At 42.7% G+C, this 19,002-nt stretch overlaps 2 non-coding genes across 2 annotated transcripts; both read left to right on the top strand.

Annotated features, from left to right (window-relative positions):
* Positions 1 to 18,127: 18,127 nt before the first annotated feature.
* Positions 18,128 to 18,241, top strand: LOC140280620 (U5 spliceosomal RNA). Its single transcript, XR_011909560.1, has one exon. It is a non-coding gene; the product is annotated as a U5 spliceosomal RNA (small nuclear RNA).
* Positions 18,242 to 18,549: 308 nt separating this feature from the next.
* Positions 18,550 to 18,733, top strand: LOC140280513 (U2 spliceosomal RNA). Its single transcript, XR_011909473.1, has one exon. It is a non-coding gene; the product is annotated as a U2 spliceosomal RNA (small nuclear RNA).
* The last annotated feature ends 269 nt before the right edge of the window (positions 18,734 to 19,002 follow it).

Below are 19,002 nucleotides of genomic sequence, written 5' to 3'. Positions count from 1 at the left end.
ACCATGGTTTGTAAAAAGCGGGTAAGAAAAGGTTCGAATGCCCGAATATATACCATCAAAAGCGGAAGCGGAGGTGTTCAGCTGCAAGAAGGTCTGAATGTCCAACAATAATTTTGTAAAAACCGGGTAAGAAAAGGTTCGAGTGCCCGAACATACACCATCAAAAGAGGGAGCGGAGGTGTTCCGCTGTAAGACGGTGTGAATGTCCAACAATAGTTGGTAAAAAGCGGGTAAGAAAAGGTTAAAATACCCGACTGTACACAATCAATAGCGGGAGCGGAGTTGTTCGGCTACAAGAAGGTGTGAAAGTCCGACCATGGTTTGTAAAAAGCGGGTAAGAAAAGGTTCGAATGCCCGAATATATACCATCAAAAGCGGAAGCGGAGGTGTTTGGCTGCAAGAACGTGTGAACGTCCAACCAAAGTTTGTAAAAAGCAGTGAAGAAAAGTTTCGAATATCCAACCAAACATAATCAAAAGCGGGAGCAGAGCTGTTCGACTGCAAGTAGGTGTGAATGTCAGATCATAATTTGCAAAAAGCTGATGAGAAAGGGTGAGAATGCCCGACTATACACCATCAAATGCGGGAGCGGAAGTGTTCGGCTGTGAGTAGGTGTGAATGTCAAACCATAATTGCTGAAAAATGTGTTAGAAAAGACTAGAATGCCGGACCATACATCATCAAAAGCGGGAAAAGTGGTGTTCGGCTGCAAGTAGGTGTGAATGTCCAGCCATAATTACTCACAAACCGGTAAGAAAAGGTAGTATTGCCAGACCATACATTATCAAAACAGGGAGCGGAGGTGGTTCAGCTGCAAGGTGTGAATGTCTGACTAAAGTTTATAAAAAGCGGGTAAGACAAGGTGCGAATGCCTGACAATGTATGATCAAATGAGGGAGCGGAGGTTTTCGGCTGCAAGGTCTGAATGTACAACCATAATTTGTAAAAACCGGGGAAGAAAAGGCTCGAAAGCCCGACTATACACCATCAAAAGCGGGAGCGGAGGTGTTCGGCTGCAAGTAGGTGTGAATGTTCGACCATAATTTGTAAAAAGCGGGTAAGAAAAGGTTTGAATGCTCGACTATATATTAAAAAAAGCAGGAGGAGAGGTCTTCGGATAAGAGTGGGTGAGAATTTCCAACCATAATCAATAAAATGCGGTGAAAAAAAAGGTGTGAATACCCCATAGCACACTAAAAGGTGGAGCAGAAGTGTTCGGCTGCAAGAAGGTGTGACTGTTCGACTATATTTGGTGAAAAGCAGGTGAAGCAAGGTCTGAATGCCCAACCTTACATCATCAAAAACGAGATCAGAGGTGTTTGGCTGCAAGAAGGCCATAGTTTGCCAAAAGCGGGTAAGCTGCGAATGACCGACTAAATATCAACAAAAGTGGGGGCGGAGGTCTTCGGATGCAAGTGGGTGTGAATATCCCACCATACAAGTATGGTGGAGAGAAAGCTGTGAATGGCCGACCATAGTAAAAAGCGGGTGAGAAAAGGTGCGAATGTCCAATCATACATGATCAAAACAGGGAGCGGAGGTGTTTGGCTGCGACAAGGTGTGTATGTCCACCCATAATTAATGAAAAGCGGGCAACAAGTAGGTTTGAATACCCATCATCAAAAGCAGGAGTGGATGTGTTCGGCTACAAGAAGGTTTGAATGTCTGACCATAGTTTGTAAAAAGCGGGTAAGAAAAGGTTCGAGTGCCCGAACATACACCATCAAAAGAGGGAGCGGAGGTGTTCCGCTGTAAGACGGTGTGAATGTCCAACAATAGTTGGTAAAAAGCGGGTAAGAAAAGGTTAAAATACCCGACTGTACACAATCAATAGCGGGAGCGGAGTTGTTCGGCTACAAGAAGGTGTGAAAGTCCGACCATGGTTTGTAAAAAGCGGGTAAGAAAAGGTTCGAATGCCCGAATATATACCATCAAAAGCGGAAGCGGAGGTGTTCGGCTGCAAGAAGGTGTGAACGTCCAACCAAAGTTTGTAAAAAGCAGTGAAGAAAAGTTTCGAATATCCAACCAAACATAATCAAAAGCGGGAGCAGAGCTGTTCGACTGCAAGTAGGTGTGAATGTCAGATCATAATTTGCAAAAAGCTGATGAGAAAGGGTGAGAATGCCCGACTATACACCATCAAATGCGGGAGCGGAAGTGTTCGGCTGTGAGTAGGTGTGAATGTCAAACCATAATTGCTGAAAAATGTGTTAGAAAAGACTAGAATGCCGGACCATACATCATCAAAAGCGGGAAAAGTGGTGTTCGGCTGCAAGTAGGTGTGAATGTCCAGCCATAATTACTCACAAACCGGTAAGAAAAGGTAGTATTGCCAGACCATACATTATCAAAACAGGGAGCGGAGGTGGTTCAGCTGCAAGGTGTGAATGTCTGACTAAAGTTTATAAAAAGCGGGTAAGACAAGGTGCGAATGCCTGACAATGTATGATCAAATGAGGGAGCGGAGGTTTTCGGCTGCAAGGTCTGAATGTACAACCATAATTTGTAAAAACCGGGGAAGAAAAGGCTCGAAAGCCCGACTATACACCATCAAAAGCGGGAGCGGAGGTGTTCGGCTGCAAGTAGGTGTGAATGTTCGACCATAATTTGTAAAAAGCGGGTAAGAAAAGGTTTGAATGCTCGACTATATATTAAAAAAAGCAGGAGGAGAGGTCTTCGGATAAGAGTGGGTGAGAATTTCCAACCATAATCAATAAAATGCGGTGAAAAAAAAGGTGTGAATACCCCATAGCACACTAAAAGGTGGAGCAGAAGTGTTCGGCTGCAAGAAGGTGTGACTGTTCGACTATATTTGGTGAAAAGCAGGTGAAGCAAGGTCTGAATGCCCAACCTTACATCATCAAAAACGAGATCAGAGGTGTTTGGCTGCAAGAAGGCCATAGTTTGCCAAAAGCGGGTAAGCTGCGAATGACCGACTAAATATCAACAAAAGTGGGGGCGGAGGTCTTCGGATGCAAGTGGGTGTGAATATCCCACCATACAAGTATGGTGGAGAGAAAGCTGTGAATGGCCGACCATAGTAAAAAGCGGGTAAGAAAAGGTGCGAATGTCCAATCATACATGATCAAAACAGGGAGCGGAGGTGTTTGGCTGCGACAAGGTGTGTATGTCCACCCATAATTAATGAAAAGCGGGCAACAAGTAGGTTTGAATACCCATCATCAAAAGCAGGAGTGGATGTGTTCGGCTACAAGAAGGTTTGAATGTCTGACCATAGTTTGTAAAAAGCGGGTAAGAAAAGGTTCGAGTGCCCGAACATACACCATCAAAAGAGGGAGCGGAGGTGTTCCGCTGTAAGACGGTGTGAATGTCCAACAATAGTTGGTAAAAAGCGGGTAAGAAAAGGTTAAAATACCCGACTGTACACAATCAATAGCGGGAGCGGAGTTGTTCGGCTACAAGAAGGTGTGAAAGTCCGACCATGGTTTGTAAAAAGCGGGTAAGAAAAGGTGCGAATGCCCGACAATGTATGATCAAAAGAGGGAGTGGAGGTTTTCGGCTGCAAGAAGGTCTGAATGTCCAACCATAATTTGTAAAAACCGGGGAAGAAAAGGCTCGAAAGCCCGACTATACACCATCAAAAGTGGGAGCGGAGGTGTTCAGCTTCAAGACGGTCTGAATGTCCATCAATAATTGCTAGAAAACATGTAAGAAAATTTTCGAATATCAAACTGCACATGATCATAAGCAGGAGAGATGTTCAGCTGCAAGAAGGTGTGAATGTCTACCCATAATTACTGAAAAATGGGTAAGAAAAGGTGCGAATGCCTAACCATACATCATCAAAAGAGGGAGCGGAGGTGTTCCGCTGTAAGACGGTGTGAATGTCCGACCATAGATGGTAAAAAGCGGGTAAGAAAAGGTTAAATTACCCGACTGTACACAATCAAAAGAGGGAGCGGAGTTGTTCAGCTAAGAGAAGGTGTGAAAGTCCGACCTTGGTTTGTAAAAAGCGGGTAAGAAAAGGTTCGTATGCCCGAATATACACCATCAAAAGCGGAAGCGGAGGTGTTCGGCTGCAAGATATTGTGAACGTCCGACCAAAGTTTGTAAAAAGCAGTTAAGAAAAGGTTCGAATATCTAACCAAACATAAGAATGAGTCTTTTCCGCTGTAGAATGCCCGACTATAGACCATCAAATGCGGGAGCGGAGGTGTTCGGCTCTGAGTAGGTGTGAATGTCCGACCATAATTGCTGAAGAATGTGTTAGAAAAGGTAAGAATGCTGGACCATACATCATCAAAAGCGGTAGAGGTGGTGTTCGGCTGCAAAAAGGTGTGACTGTTCGACTAAAGTTTGTAAAAAGTGGGTAAGACAAGGTGCGAATGCCTGACAATGTATGATCAAAAGCGGGAGCGGAGGTGTTCAGCTGCAAGAAGGTCTACATGTCCATCAATAATTGCTAGAAAACATGAAAGAAACTTTTCGAAAATCAAACCTTACATGATCATAAGTGGGATAGGAGGTGTTCAGCTGCAAGGTGTGAATGTCCACCCATAATTCCTGAAAAATGGGAAAAAAAAAGGTGTGAATGCCCAACCATACATCATCAAAAGCAGGAGTGGAAGTGTTCGGCTACAAGAAGGTGTGAACGTCCAACCAAAATATGTAAAAAGAAGTTAAGAAAAGGTTCGAATATCCAACCAAACATAATCAAAAGCGGGAGCAGAGCTGTTCGATTGCAAGTAGGTGTGAATGTCAGATCATAATTTGCAAAAAGCTGATGAGAAAGGGTGAGAATGCCCGACTATACACCATCAAATGCGGGAGCGGAGTTGTTCGGCTGTGAGTAGGTGTGAATCTCCGACCATAATTGCTGAAAAATGTGTTAGAAAAGGTAAAAATGCCGGTCCATACATCATCAAAAGCGAGAGGGGTTGTGTTCGGCTGCAAGTAGGTGTGAATGTCCAGCCATAATTACTCACAAACGGGTAAGAAAAGGTAGTATTGCCAGACCATATATGATCAAAACAGGGAGCGGAGGTGGTTCAGCTGCAAGAAGGTTTGAATGTCCGACTAAAGTTCAAATATATTAAAGAAAGCGGGAGGAGAGGTCTTCGGATGAGAGTGGTTGAAAATTTCCGACCATAATGTATAAAATGCGGTGAAAAAAAGGTGTGATAGAACACTAAAAGGTGGAGCGGAAGTGTTCGGCTGCAAGAAGGTGTGAATGTCCGACTATATTTGGTGAAAAGCAGGTGAAGCAAGGTCTGAATGCCAAACCTTACATCATCAAATGCGAGATCAGAGGTGTTTGGCTGCAAGAAGGCCATAGTTTGCCAAAAGCGGGTAAGGTGCGAATGTCTGACTAAATATCAAAAAAATTTGGGGCAGAGGTCTTCGGATGCAAGTGGGTGTGAATATCCAACCATACAAGTATGGTGGAGAGGAAGCTGTGAATAGCCGACCATAGTTTGGATAAAGCGGGTAAGAAAAGGTTTGAATACCCGAACATACACCATCAAAAGAGGGAGCGGAGGTGTTCCGCTGTACGAAGGTGTGAATGTCCGACCATAGTTGGTAAAAAGCGGGTAAGAAAAGGTTAAAATACCCGACTGTACACAATCAATAGCGGGAGCGGATGTGTTCGGCTACAAGAAGGTGTGAAAGTCCGACCATGGTTTGTAAAATGCGGGTAAGAAAAGGTGCGAATGTCCGACAATGTATGATCAAAAGAGAGAGCGGAGGTTTTCGGATACAAGAAGGTTTGAATGTCCCACCATAGTTTGTAAAAAGCGGGTAGAAAAGGTTCGAATGCCCGGGTATACACCATCAAAAGCGGGAGAGGAGGTGTTCCGCTGTAAGACGGTGTGAATGTCCGACCATAGTTGGTAAAAAGCGGGTAAGAAAAGGTTAAAATACCCGACTGTACACAATCAATAGCGGGAGCGGAGTTGTTCGGCTACTAAAAGGTGTGAAAGTCCGACCCTGGTTTGTAAAAAGCGGGTAAGAAAAGATTCGAATGCCCGAACATACACCATCAAAAGAGGGAGCGGAGGTGTTCCGCTGTAAGACGGTGTGAATGTCCGATCATAGTTGGTAAAAAGCGGGTAAGACAAGGTGTGAATGCCCGACAATGTATGATCAAAAGAGGAGCGGAGGTTTTCGGCTGCAAGAAGGTCTGAATGTCCACCCATAATTACTGAAAAATGGGTAAGAAAAGGTGCGAAAGCCCAACCGCACATGATCATAAGTGGATGAGAAGGTGTTCGACTGCAAGTAGGTGTGAATGTAATCAATGTCTAGATAGATTTCAACAAAAAACAACGTTGTACTTTGCAGTAAAAGAAAGTGCAAATCTAAAGTTTTAGGAATCCGAGAATAAGCTTATTTTCATGAGTTCTGCACGATTTCGGATTTTATGTATAAAATGAATTTCTTCATGCAAACTAAGTTAACACTGCTTTGTCCTTCATATGTACCCATTTCTACATATATTTCAAGCATAAACTTCCTCATATTACCCTGAATGAGAAAGAGCCACACTTGTGATTAAGCCATACCTCCCTTTTGAGGAGTTCTGCATGATTTGGGATTTTATCTATAAAATTAATTCCTTCACTCAAACTATGTTAAAACGGCTTTTACCTTCATATATATCAATGTCTCGATAGATTTAAACAAAAAAAACAACGTACTTTGCAATAAAAGAAAGAGCTAATCAAAAGTTTTAGGAATCCGAGAATAAGCTTATTTTCATGAGTTCTGCACGATTTCGGATTTTATGTATAAAATGAATTCATTCACTCAAACCAAGTTAAAACTGCTTTTTCCTTCATATTTATCAATGTCTAGATCGACTTCAACAAAGAACAACATTGTATTTTGCAGTAGAAGAAAGAGCAAAACTGAAGGATCAGGAATCCGAGAATAAGCTTATTTTCATACGTTCTGCATGATTTGGGATTTTATGTATAAAATGAATTCCTTCACTCAAACTAAGTTAACACTGCTTTGTCCTTCATATGTACCCATTTCTACATATATTTCAAGCATAAACTTCCTCATACTACCCTGAATGAGAAAGAACCACACTTGTGATTAAGCCATACGCCCCTTTTGAGGAGTTCTGCATGATTTGGGATTTTATCTATAAAATCAATTCCTTCACTCAAACTATGTTAAAACGGCTTTTACCTTCATATTTATCAATGTCTCGATATATTTAAACAAAAAAAAAACAACGTTGTACTTTGCAGTAAAAGAAAGAGCCAATCAAAAGTTTTAGGAATCCGAGAATAAGCTTATTTTCATGAGTTCTGCACGATTTCGGATTTTATGTATAAAATGAATTAATTCACTCAAACCAAGTTAAAACTGCTTTTTCCTTCATATTTATCAATGTCTAGATCGACTTCAACAAAGAACAACATTGTATTTTGCAGTAGAAGAAAGAGCAACACTGAAGGATCAGGAATCCGAGAATAAGCTTATTTTCTTATGGGCAAGTGGGAACTGCTTTGTCCTTCATATTTATCAATGTGTAGATGGATTTCAACTTCATTGTTTTTCTTTGTTGAAGTCGATCTAGACATTGATGAATATGGAAGGACAAAGCAGTTTTAACTTGGTTTGAGCAAAGCAATTCATTTTATAGCAAAATCCGAAATCGTGAAGAACTCATGAAAGCAGGCTTATACTCGGATTCCTGAAACTTTAGATTTGCTCTTTCTTTTACTGCAAAGTACAACGTTGTTTTTTTGTTTAAATATTTCTAGACATGGTAAATATGAAGGACAAATCAGTTTTAACATAGTTTGAGTGAAGTAATGCATTTTATAAGCAAAATCCCAAATCATGCAGAACTCACGAAAAGCTTTTTCTCGCTTTTCACTGCTTTTTACAAACTTTGGTCGGACGTTCACACCTTCTTGCATCCGAACACCTCCGCTTCCGCTTTTGATGATGTATATTCGGGCATTCGAACCTTTTTTTACCCGCTTTTTACAAACCATTGTCGGACTTTCACACCTTCTTGCAGCCGAACACCACCTCTCCCGCTTTTGATGATGTATGGTCCAGTATTCTTACCTTTTCTAACACATTTTTCAGCAATTATGGTCGGACATTCACACCTACTCACAGCTGGACACCTCCGCTCCCGCTTTTGATCATACAATGTCGGGACATCGCTCCTTGTCTTACCAGCTTTTTACAAACTTTAGTCGAACATTCACACCTTCTTGCAGCTGAACACCTCCGCTCCCGCTTTTGATGATGTATAGTCGGGCTTTCGAGCCTTTTCTTACCCGGTTTTTACAAATTATGGTTGGACATTCAGACCTTGCAGCCGAACACCTCCGCTCTCTCTTTTGATCATACATTGTTGGGCATTCGCACCTTGTCTTACCCGCTTTTTACAAACTATAGTCAGACATTAACACCTTGCAGCTGAACCTCCGCTCCCTGTTTTGATCATGTATGGTCTGGCAATACTACCTTTTCTTCCCCCGTTTGTGAGTAATTATGGCTGGACATTCACACTTACTTGCAGTCGAACAGCTCTGCTCCCGCTTTTGATTATGTTTGGTTGGATATTCGAACCTTTTCTTAACTGCTTTTTACAAACCATGGTCGGACTTTCACACCTTCTTGTAGCCGAACAACTCCGCTCCCGCTATTGATTGTGTACAGTCGGGTATTTTAACCTTTTCTTACCCGCTTTTTACCAACTATGGTCGGACATTCACACCGTCTTACAGCGGAACACCTCCGCTCCCGCTTTTTATGGTGTATAGTCGGGCATTCGAACCTTTTCTTACCCGCTTTTTACAAACTTTGGTAGGACATTCAAACCTTCGTGTATCCGAAAACCTCCGCTCTCTCTTTTGATCATACATTGTCGGACATTCGCACCTTTTCTTACCCGCTTTTTACAAACCATGGTCGGACTGTCACACCTTCTTGTAGCCGAACACATCCGCTCCCGCTATTGATTGTGTACAGTCGGGTATTTTAACCTTTTCTTACCCGCTTTTTACCAACTATTGTTGGACATTCACACCGTCTTACAGCGGAACACCTCCGCTCCCTCTTTTGATGGTGTATGTTCGGGCACTCGAACCTTTTCTTACCCTCTTTTTACAAACTATGGTCAGACATTCAAACCTTCTTGTAGCCGAACACATCCACTCCTGCTTTTGATGATGGGTATTCAAACCTACTTGTTGCCCGCTTTTCATTAATTATGGGTGGACATACACACCTTGTCGCAGCCAAACACCTCCGCTCCCTGTTTTGATCATGTATGATTGGACATTCGCACCTTTTCTCACCCGCTTTTTACTATGGTCGGCCATTCACAGCTTCCTCTCCACCATACTTGTATGGTGGGATATTCACACCCACTTGCATCCGAAGACCTCCGCCCCCACTTTTGTTGATATTTAGTCGGTCATTCGCAGCTTACCCGCTTTTGGCAAACTATGGCCTTCTTGCAGCCAAACACCTCTGATCTCGTTTTTGATGATGTAAGGTTGGGCATTCAGACCTTGCTTCACCTGCTTTTCACCAAATATAGTCGAACAGTCACACCTTCTTGCAGCCGAACACTTCTGCTCCACCTTTTAGTGTTCTATGGGGTATTCACACCTTTTTTTTCACCGCATTTTATTGATTATGGTTGGAAATTCTCACCCACTCTTATCCGAAGACCTCTCCTCCTGCTTTTGTTAATATATAGTCGGGCATTCAAACCTTTTCTTACCCGCTTTTTACAAATTATGGTCGAACATTCACACCTACTTGCAGCCGAACACCTCCGCTCCCGCTTTTGATGGTGTATAGTCGGGCTTTCAAGCCTTTTCTTCCCCAGTTTTTACAAATTATTGTTGTACATTCAGACCTTGCAGCCGAGAACCTCCGCTCCCTCATTTGATCATACATTGTCAGGCATTCGCACCTTGTCTTACCCGCTTTTTATAAACTTTAGTCAGACATTCACACCTTGCAGCTGAACCACCTCCGCTCCCTGTTTTGATAATGTATGGTCTGGCAATACTACCTTTTCTTACCGGTTTGTGAGTAATTATGGCTGGACATTCACACCTACTTGCAGCCGAACACCACTTTTCCCGCTTTTGATGATGTATGGTCCGGCATTCTAGTCTTTTCTAACACATTTTTCAGCAATTATGGTTTGACATTCACACCTACTCACAGCCGAACACTTCCGCTCCCGCTTTTGATTATGTTTGGTTGGATATTCGAAACTTTTCTTCACTGCTTTTTACAAACTTTGGTCGGACATTCACACCTTCTTGCAGCCGAACACCTCCGCTTCCGCTTTTGATGGTATATATTCGGGCATTCGAACCTTTTCTTACCCACTTTTTACAAACCATGGTCGGACTTTCACACCTTCTTGTAGCAGAACAACTCCGCTCCCGCTATTGATTGTGTACAGTCGGGTATTTTAACCTTTTCTTACCCGCTTTATACCAACTATTGTTGGACATTTACACCGTCTTACAGCGGAACACCTCCGCTCCCTCTTTTGATGGTGTATGTTCGGGCATTCGAACCTTTTCTTACCCGCATTTTACGAACTATGGTCGGACATTCAAACCTTCTTTTAGCCGAACACATCCACTCCTGCTTTTGATGATGTATGGTTGAGCATTCGCACCTTTTCTTACCCATTTTTTACAAACTATGGTCGGACATTCACACCTTCTTGCAGCTGAACACCTCCTCTCCCGCTTATGATGATGTGTGGTTTGATATTCGAAAATTTCTTTCATTTTTTCTAGCAATTATTGATGGACATTCAGACCTTCTTGCAGCTGAACACCTCCGCTCCCGCTTTTGATGATGTATAGTCGGGCTTTCGAGCCTTTTCTTCCCCGGTTTTTACAAAATTATTGTTGGACATTCATACCTTCTTGCAGCCGAAAACCTCCGCTCCCTCTTTTGATCATACATTGTCGGGCATTCGCACCTTTTCTTACCCGCTTTTTACAAACCAGGGTCGGACTTTCACACCTTTTAGTAGCCGAACAACTCCGCTCCCGCTATTGATTGTGTACAGTCGGGTATTTTCACCTTTTCTTACCCGCTTTTTACCAACTATGGTCAGACATTCACACCTTCTTACAGTGGAACACCTCCGCTCCCTCTTTTGATGGTGTATGTTCGGGCATCCAAACCTTTTCTTACCCCATTTTTCCAAACTATGGTCGGCTATTCACAGCTTCCTCTCCACCATACTTGTATGGTGGGATATTCACACCCACTTGCATCCGAAAACCTCCGCCCCAAATTTTGTTGATATTTAGTCGGACATTCGCACCTTACCCGCTTTTGGCAAACTATGGCCTTCTGGTAGCCTAACAACTCTGATCTTGCTTTTGATGATGTAAGGTTGGGCATTCAGACCTTGCTTCACCTGCTTTTCACCAAATATAGTCGGACATTCACACCTTCTTGCAGCCGAACACTTCCGCTCCACCTTTTAGTGTTCTATCACACCTTTTTTTTCACCGCATTTTATACATTATGGTTGGAAATTTTCAACCACTTTCATCCGAAGACCTCTCCTCCCGCTTTTGTTAATATATTTGAACTTTAGTTTGACATTCAAACCTTCTTGCAGCTGAACCACCTCCGCTCCCTGTTTTGATCATATATGGTCTGGCAATACTACCTTTTCTTACCCGTTTGTGAGTAATTATGGCTGGACATTCACACCTACTTGCAGCCGAACACAACCTCTCTCGCTTTTGATGATGTATGGACCGGCATTTTTACCTTTTCTAACACATTTTTCAGCAATTATGGTCGGAGAATCACACCTACTCACAGCCGAACAACTCCGCTCCCGCATTTGATGATGTATAGTCGGGCATTCTCACCCTTTCTCATCAGCTTTTTGCAAATTATGATCTGACATTCACACCTACTTGCAGTCGAACAGCTCTGCTCCCGCTTTTGATTATGTTTGGTTGGATATTCGAACCTTTTCTTAACTTCTTTTTACATATTTTGGTTGGACGTTCACACCTTCTTGTAGCCGAACACTTCCACTCCTGCTTTTGATGATGTATGGTTGGGCATTCACACCTTTTTTTTGCCCATTTTTCAGGAATTATGGGTGGACATTCACACCTTGCAGCTGAACACCTCCTATCCCACTTATGATCATGTGCGGTTTGATTTTCGAAAAGTTTCTTTCATGTTTTCTAGCAATTATTGATGGACATGTAGACCTTCTTGCAGCTGAACACCTCCGCTCCCGCTTTTGATCATACATTGTCAGGCATTCGCACCTTGTCTTACCCACTTTTTACAAACTTTAGTCGAACAGTCACACCTTTTTGCAGCCGAACACCACCTCTCCCGCTTTTGATGATGTATGGTCCAGCATTCTTACCTTTTCTAACACATTCTTCAGCAATTATGGTCGGACATTCACACCTACTCAGAGCCGAACACCTCCGCTCCCGCATTTGATGGTGTATAGTCGGGCATTCTCACCCTTTCTCATCAGCTTTTTACAAATTATGATCTGACATTCACACCTGCTTTTGATAATGTATTGTTAGGCATTCGCACCTTTTTTTTTACCCATTTTTCATGAATTATGGGTGGACATTCACACCTTCTTGCAGCCGAACACCTCCTCTCCCGCTTATGATCATGTGCGGTTTGATATTCGAAAATTTACTTTCTTGTTTTAAATCAATTATTGATGGACATTCAGACCGTCTTGCAGCTGAACACCTCCGCTCCCACTTTTGATGGTGTATACTCGGACTTTCGAGCCTTTTCTTCCCGGTTTTTACAAACCATGGTCGGACTTTCACACCTTCTTGTAGCCGAACAACTCCGCTCCCGCTATTGATTGTGTACAGTCGGGTATTTTAACCTTTTCTTACCCGCTTTTTACCAACTATGGTCGGACATTCACACCGTCTTACAGCGGAACACCTCTGCTCCCGCTTTTGATGGTGTATAGTCGGGCATTCGAACCTTTTCTTACCCGCTTTTTACAAACTATGGTGGGACATTCAAACATTCTTGTATCCGAAAACCTCCGCTCTCTCTTTTGATCATACATTGTCGGACATTCGCACCTTTTCTTACCCGCTTTTTACAAACCATGGTCGGACTTTCACATCTTCTTTTAGCCGAACACATCCGCTCCCGCTATTGATTGTGTACAGTCGGGTATTTTAACCTTTTCTTACCCGCTTTTTACCAAGTATGGTCGGACATTCACACCTTCGTACAGCAGAACACCTCCGCTCCCTCTTTTGATGGTGTATGTTCGGGCATTCAAACCTTTTCTTACCCGCTTTTTCCAAACTATGGTCGGCTATTCACAGCTTCCTCTCCACCATACTTGTATGGTGGGATATTCACACCCACTTGCATCCGAAGACCTCCGCCCCAAATTTTGTTGATATTTAGTCAGACATTCGCACCTTACCCGCTTTTGGCAAACTATGGCCTTCTTGCAGCCAAACACCTCTGATCTCGCTTTTGATGATGTAAGGTTGGGCATTCAGACCTTGCTTCACCTGCTTTTCACCAAATATAGTCGGACATTCACACCTTCTTGCAGCCGAACACTTTCCGCTCCACCTTTTAGTGTTCTATCACACCTTTTTTTCACCGCATTTTATACATTATGGTCGGAAATTTTCAACCACTCTCATCCGAAGACCTCTCCTCCCGCTTTTGTTAATATATTTGAACTTTAGTCGGACATTCAAACCTTCTTGCAGCTGAACCACCTCCGCTCCCTGTTTTGATCATATATGGTCTGGCAATACTACCTTTTCTTACCCGTTTGTGAGTAATTATGGCTGGACATTCACACCTACTTGCAGCCGAACACAACCTCTCTCGCTTTTGATGATGTATGGACCGGCATTCTTACCTTTTCTAACACATTTTTCAGCAATTATAGTTGGAGAATCACACCTACTCACAGCAGAACAACTCCGCTACCGCATTTGATGGTGTATAGTCGGGATTTCTCACCCTTTCTCATCAGCTTTTTGCAAATTATTCTCTGACATTCACACCTACTTGCAGTCGAACAGCTCTGCTCCCGCTTTTGATTATGTTTGGTTAGATATTCGAACCTTTTCTTAACTGCTTTTTCACAAACTTTGGTCGGACGTTCACACCTTCTTGCAGCCGAACACCTACGCTTCCGGTTTTGATAGTGTATATTCGGGCATACGAACCTTTTCTTATCCGCTTTTTACAAACCATGGTCGGACTTTCACACCTTCTCTTAGCTGAACAACTCCGCTCCCTCTTTTGATTGTGTACAGTCGGGTATTTTAACCTTTTCTTACCCGCTTTTTACCAACTATGATCGGACATTCACACCGTCTTACAGCGGAACACCTCCACTACCTCTTTTGATGGTGTATGTTCGGGCATTCGAACCTTTTCTTACCCGCTTTTTAAAACCAGGGTCGGACTTTCACACCTTTTAGTAGCCGAACAACTCCGCTCCCGCTATTGATTGTGTACAGTCGGGTATTTTAACCTTATCTTACTCGCTTTTTACCAACTATGGTCGGACATTCACACCTTCTTACAGCGGAACACCTCCGCTCCCTCTTTTGATGGTGTATGTTTGGGCATTCGAACCTTTTCTTACCCGCTTTTTACAAACTATGGTCGGACATTCAAACCTTCTTGTAGCCGAACACATCCACTCGTGCATTTGATGATGTATGGTTGGGAATTCGCACCTTTTCTTACCCATTTTTCAGTAATTATGGGTGGACATTCACACCTTGCAGCTGAACACCTCCTCTCCCGCTTATTATCATGTGCGGTTTGATATTCGAAAATTCTCTTTCATGTTTTCTAGCAATTATTGATGGACATTCAGACCTTCTTGCAGCTGAACACCTCCGCTCCAGCTTTTGATGGTGTATAGTCGGGCTTTCAAGCCTTTTCTTCCCCGGTTTTTACAAATTATGGTTGGACATTCAGACCTTCTTTCAGCCAAAAACCTCCGCTCCCTCTTTTGATCATACATTGTCGGGCATTCGCACCTTTTCTTACCCGCTTTTTACAAACTTTAGTCGGACATTAACACCTTCTTGCAGCTTAACCACCTCCGCTCCCTGTTTTGATCATGTATGGTCTGGCAATACTACCTTTTCTTACCCATTTGTGAGTAATTATGGCTGGACATTCACACCTACTTGCAGCCGAACACCACCTCTCCCGCTTTTGATGATGTATGGACCGGCATTCTTACCTTTTCTAACACATTTTTCAGCAATTATGGTTGGAGATTCACACCTACTCACAGCCGAACACCTCCGCTCCCGCATTTGATGGTGTATATTCGGGCATACGAACCTGTTCTTACCCGCTTTTTACAAACCATGGTCGGACTTTCACACCTTCTTGTAGCTGAACAACTCCGCTCCCTCTTTTGATTGTGTACAGTCGGGCATACAAACCTGTTCTTACCCGCTTTTTACAAACTATGGTCGGACATTCAAACCTTCTTGTAGCCAAACACATCCACTCCTGCTTTTGATGATGTATGGTTGGGCATTCGCACCTTTTCTTACCCATTTTTCAGTAATTATGGGTGGATATTCACACCTTCTTGCAGCGGAACACCTCCTCTCCCGTTTATGATTATGTGCGGTTTGATATTCGAAAATTTTCTTTCATGTTTTATAGCAATTATTGATGGACATTCATACCTTCTTGAAGCCGAACACATCCACTCCTGCTTTTGATGATGTATGGTTGGGCATTCGAACCTACTTGTTGCCCGTTTTTCATTAATTATGGGTGGACATTCACACCTTGTCGCAGCCAAACACCTCCGCTCCCTGTTTTGATCATGTATGTTTTGACATTCTTACCTTTTCTCACCTGCTTTTTACTATTGTCGGCCAATCACAGCTTCCTCTCCACCATACTTGTATGGTAGGAAATTCTCACCCACTCTCATCCGAAGACCTCTCCTCCCGCTTTTGTTCATATTTAGTCGGGCATTCGAACCTTTTCTTACCCACTTTTTACAAATTATGGTCGAACATTCACACCTACTTGCAGCTGAATACTTCCGCTCCACCTTTTAGGTATGTATGGTTGGCATTTGCACCTTTTGTTACCCTCTTTTTATACTGATTGCTGAAGATTAAGTTGTTCTTTCTCAAACTACAATTTTTTTTTAATTGTTGAAACTTGATTTGAAGTGGATAAATAAGGAGGACAAACAGTTTTAAGTCACGCTGATAGAAGAAATTAATTTTATAGCAAAATCTGTATTTCGTCATATGTCGAGAGATGCTTATTGCTGAAGAAGTTCTTTCTCATTCTACAAAGTACAACGTTGTTTATCGTTGAAACTTGATTAGACATGAATAAATATGAAGGACAAAGCAGTCTTAACTTGGTTTGAGTTAATTAATTTGTTTTATAGGAGAATCCGAATTCGTGCTTATTTTCGGATTCCTGAAGAATGAGTCTGGTTCTTTCTCATAATACAAAGTTTGTTGTTTATTGTTGAAACTTCATCAGAAGTGAAGAAATAAATGAATGCCTATCAACAAATGTGGGATCTAAACTCTACTGCTTCCTCTAAAATAATTTCTTTTCTCAATTCAGAAATGTGTGTGTGTAAGTCACAACACCCGTGACACCAAAACGGCTTTCTTTTCTCTCTTTTCTCTACACTCTGCACTATGAGCACACACACCAAATCAGAAAGGCTTTTTTCTCTCTTTTCTACATTATGGACTGTGGGGACACAAAACCGCTCTCTCTTTTTTTTTTTGATTGTGTGCCAGGGCGTTGTCTCACGTATTAGATTATGCTTAAGATACGAATGGGTTTATCAGTCACATCAGAATCCATACATACTGATCCTCCCGTAATAAAATGGTCGGATCTTATCAAACACACTTTGTTTCTTGTGACAATCAAGTCAGCGAAACAGCGTATACACGTCAAGACACTGAATCAAGTTTGCCACAAGAACTCATAAGTTTGGCAGTATTGCTCTGCCGTCAGCAATCATACACCCATTTTATTTTCGTGAGACGTGCAGGCACCTGTTCATCTACTGTTCTATCACTATGAATTAGTTTATCTATTATCAATAAGGATACTTCTACAACTACTATCAAAGTATGTCCAGACTTCTTATGTTGTCAGTTGCTATATATGAATAAGTGGGTAGCTACTGACAAGCATTAAGCATGTCACACAGCCCAAACATATAACATTTCAGGACACACCACACAGTTAACAACCACAGTGAAGTGTCAAAGCCCAAACATTCAACAGGACACTTACACAACACATTCAAATCAAACAGTCAGACAACATACAAGAACATATACCCCAGCCGGCATTGCTCCCTGCCTATTTTCCTACAGCTCACTATGTGTGCGCACACCTTTATTCACAAACTCTTCAACTTATACTCTTTTACCGAAGCTTCTACAGCTCAATTGGCCGAATACCCTTAGATCCTATTTCGGTGAATTTGACATCTGCCTTACATGTAACAGATTAGCGGTTTAGCAGTTTTAATTTAGTTTGAGTGAAGGAATTCATTTTATAGCAAAATCTGAAATCGTGAAGCACTCATGAAAGTAAGCTTATTCTCGGATTCCTGAAACTTTAGATTTGCTCTTTCTTTTACTGCAAAGTACAACGTTGTTTTTTTTGTTTAAATCTTTCTAGACATGGTAAATATGAACGACAAAGCAGTTAACATAGTTTGAGTGAAGGAATTCATTTTATAGATAAAATCCCAAGAGTCTGCAGAGAAAAGAGAGTGAATGCGAAGTAGACTTTAACACGGCTATGGGAGCGAGCCGAGTGTGGGCTAACCGGGAGAATTGCTTGAAAGAAACGCGACACCGAATGAGCGATCAGAACAAAGCCTCAATACGGGATTCTCGTGGTGTTTTTGTTGCTGCCTTGTCTTTTGCATAGAGTAAAAGACAAGGCAGCCATCGAATAGGGCCCGATTTTTCCTACTTGGTCAGCCGAGGAGCAAGGGGGGGGGGGGCAAACGTCTCAACCAAGCAAAGCTCACCATGGGGAAGGTGGCTATACCAACTAGCCTGATGCCCTGCTCCCGCAGTGACGGATAATCGTACTCTGGTTTCTCTTCATAACATACAAGTCTTTCGCCTTTTACTAAAGACTTCCGTGGAGAGCAGCACTAATGAGTTGTTTCTATTATTGGCAGGCTTTACCTTTGCGGGTGAAGCCCTTTCTGTCTGTGCAAAAGAAATCTTGCTACTTTGCAGAGTGACTTCTCTGAGTAGAGTCGCCTTACTTGTTGCGACTGTGCCGATGTTCGAAGCTGGAGTGCAAAGTTGTTGCTTGAATGGTGCTTGCTGGAGCATGCGGGAGTGCAAAGTTATACCATTTAAAAGGGCTGAAGAGTGCTCAGTGCAGCGGGTGGGCGGAGGTGCAACGTGACACTCTGGCCACCTATGGCCATAAAAAGAACACTGCTACAAGTGCGCATTGTGCCAGCAAGGGCCCTCGGACCTGAAACAGTGGACAGTTATCGCTTCTCGGCCTTTTGGCTAAGATCAAGTGTAGTATCTGTTCTTATCAGTTTAATATGTCCTCTATACGAGGACAACATATTAAATGGATTTTTAAGAATAGGAGTTGAAAAAGAAGCTTGCTCCGTTCACTCCAAGCCTCGACCCGGTACTGCAGTGCCGCTGGGAACGGTGCGCTCTCCTCTGCTCTTGTGAAAAAGCAAACAGCGGTGCAGGATGGAAGTTTCAGGGAGCCCAAGATGAAACTTTCTTTTAATCTGCTGAGAAAAGAGAGTGAATGCGAAGTGGACTTTAACACGGCTCTGGGAGCGAGCCGAGTGCGGGCTAACCGGGAAAATTGCTTGAAAGAAACGCGACACCGAATGAGTGGTCAGAACAAAGCCTCAATACGGTGTTCCCGTGGTGTTTGTGGCTGCCTTGTCTTTTGCACAGAGTAAAAGACAAGGCAGCC

The sequence above is a fragment of the Leuresthes tenuis genome, unplaced genomic scaffold, assembly GCF_036924035.1.
Source record: "Leuresthes tenuis unplaced genomic scaffold, fLeuTen1.0.hap1 SCAF_21, whole genome shotgun sequence".
NCBI classification, from domain to species: Eukaryota; Metazoa; Chordata; class Actinopteri; order Atheriniformes; family Atherinopsidae; genus Leuresthes; species Leuresthes tenuis.
Note: the sequence above shows the minus strand (reverse complement) of the source record. Positions and strands in the feature narration are given on the sequence as shown.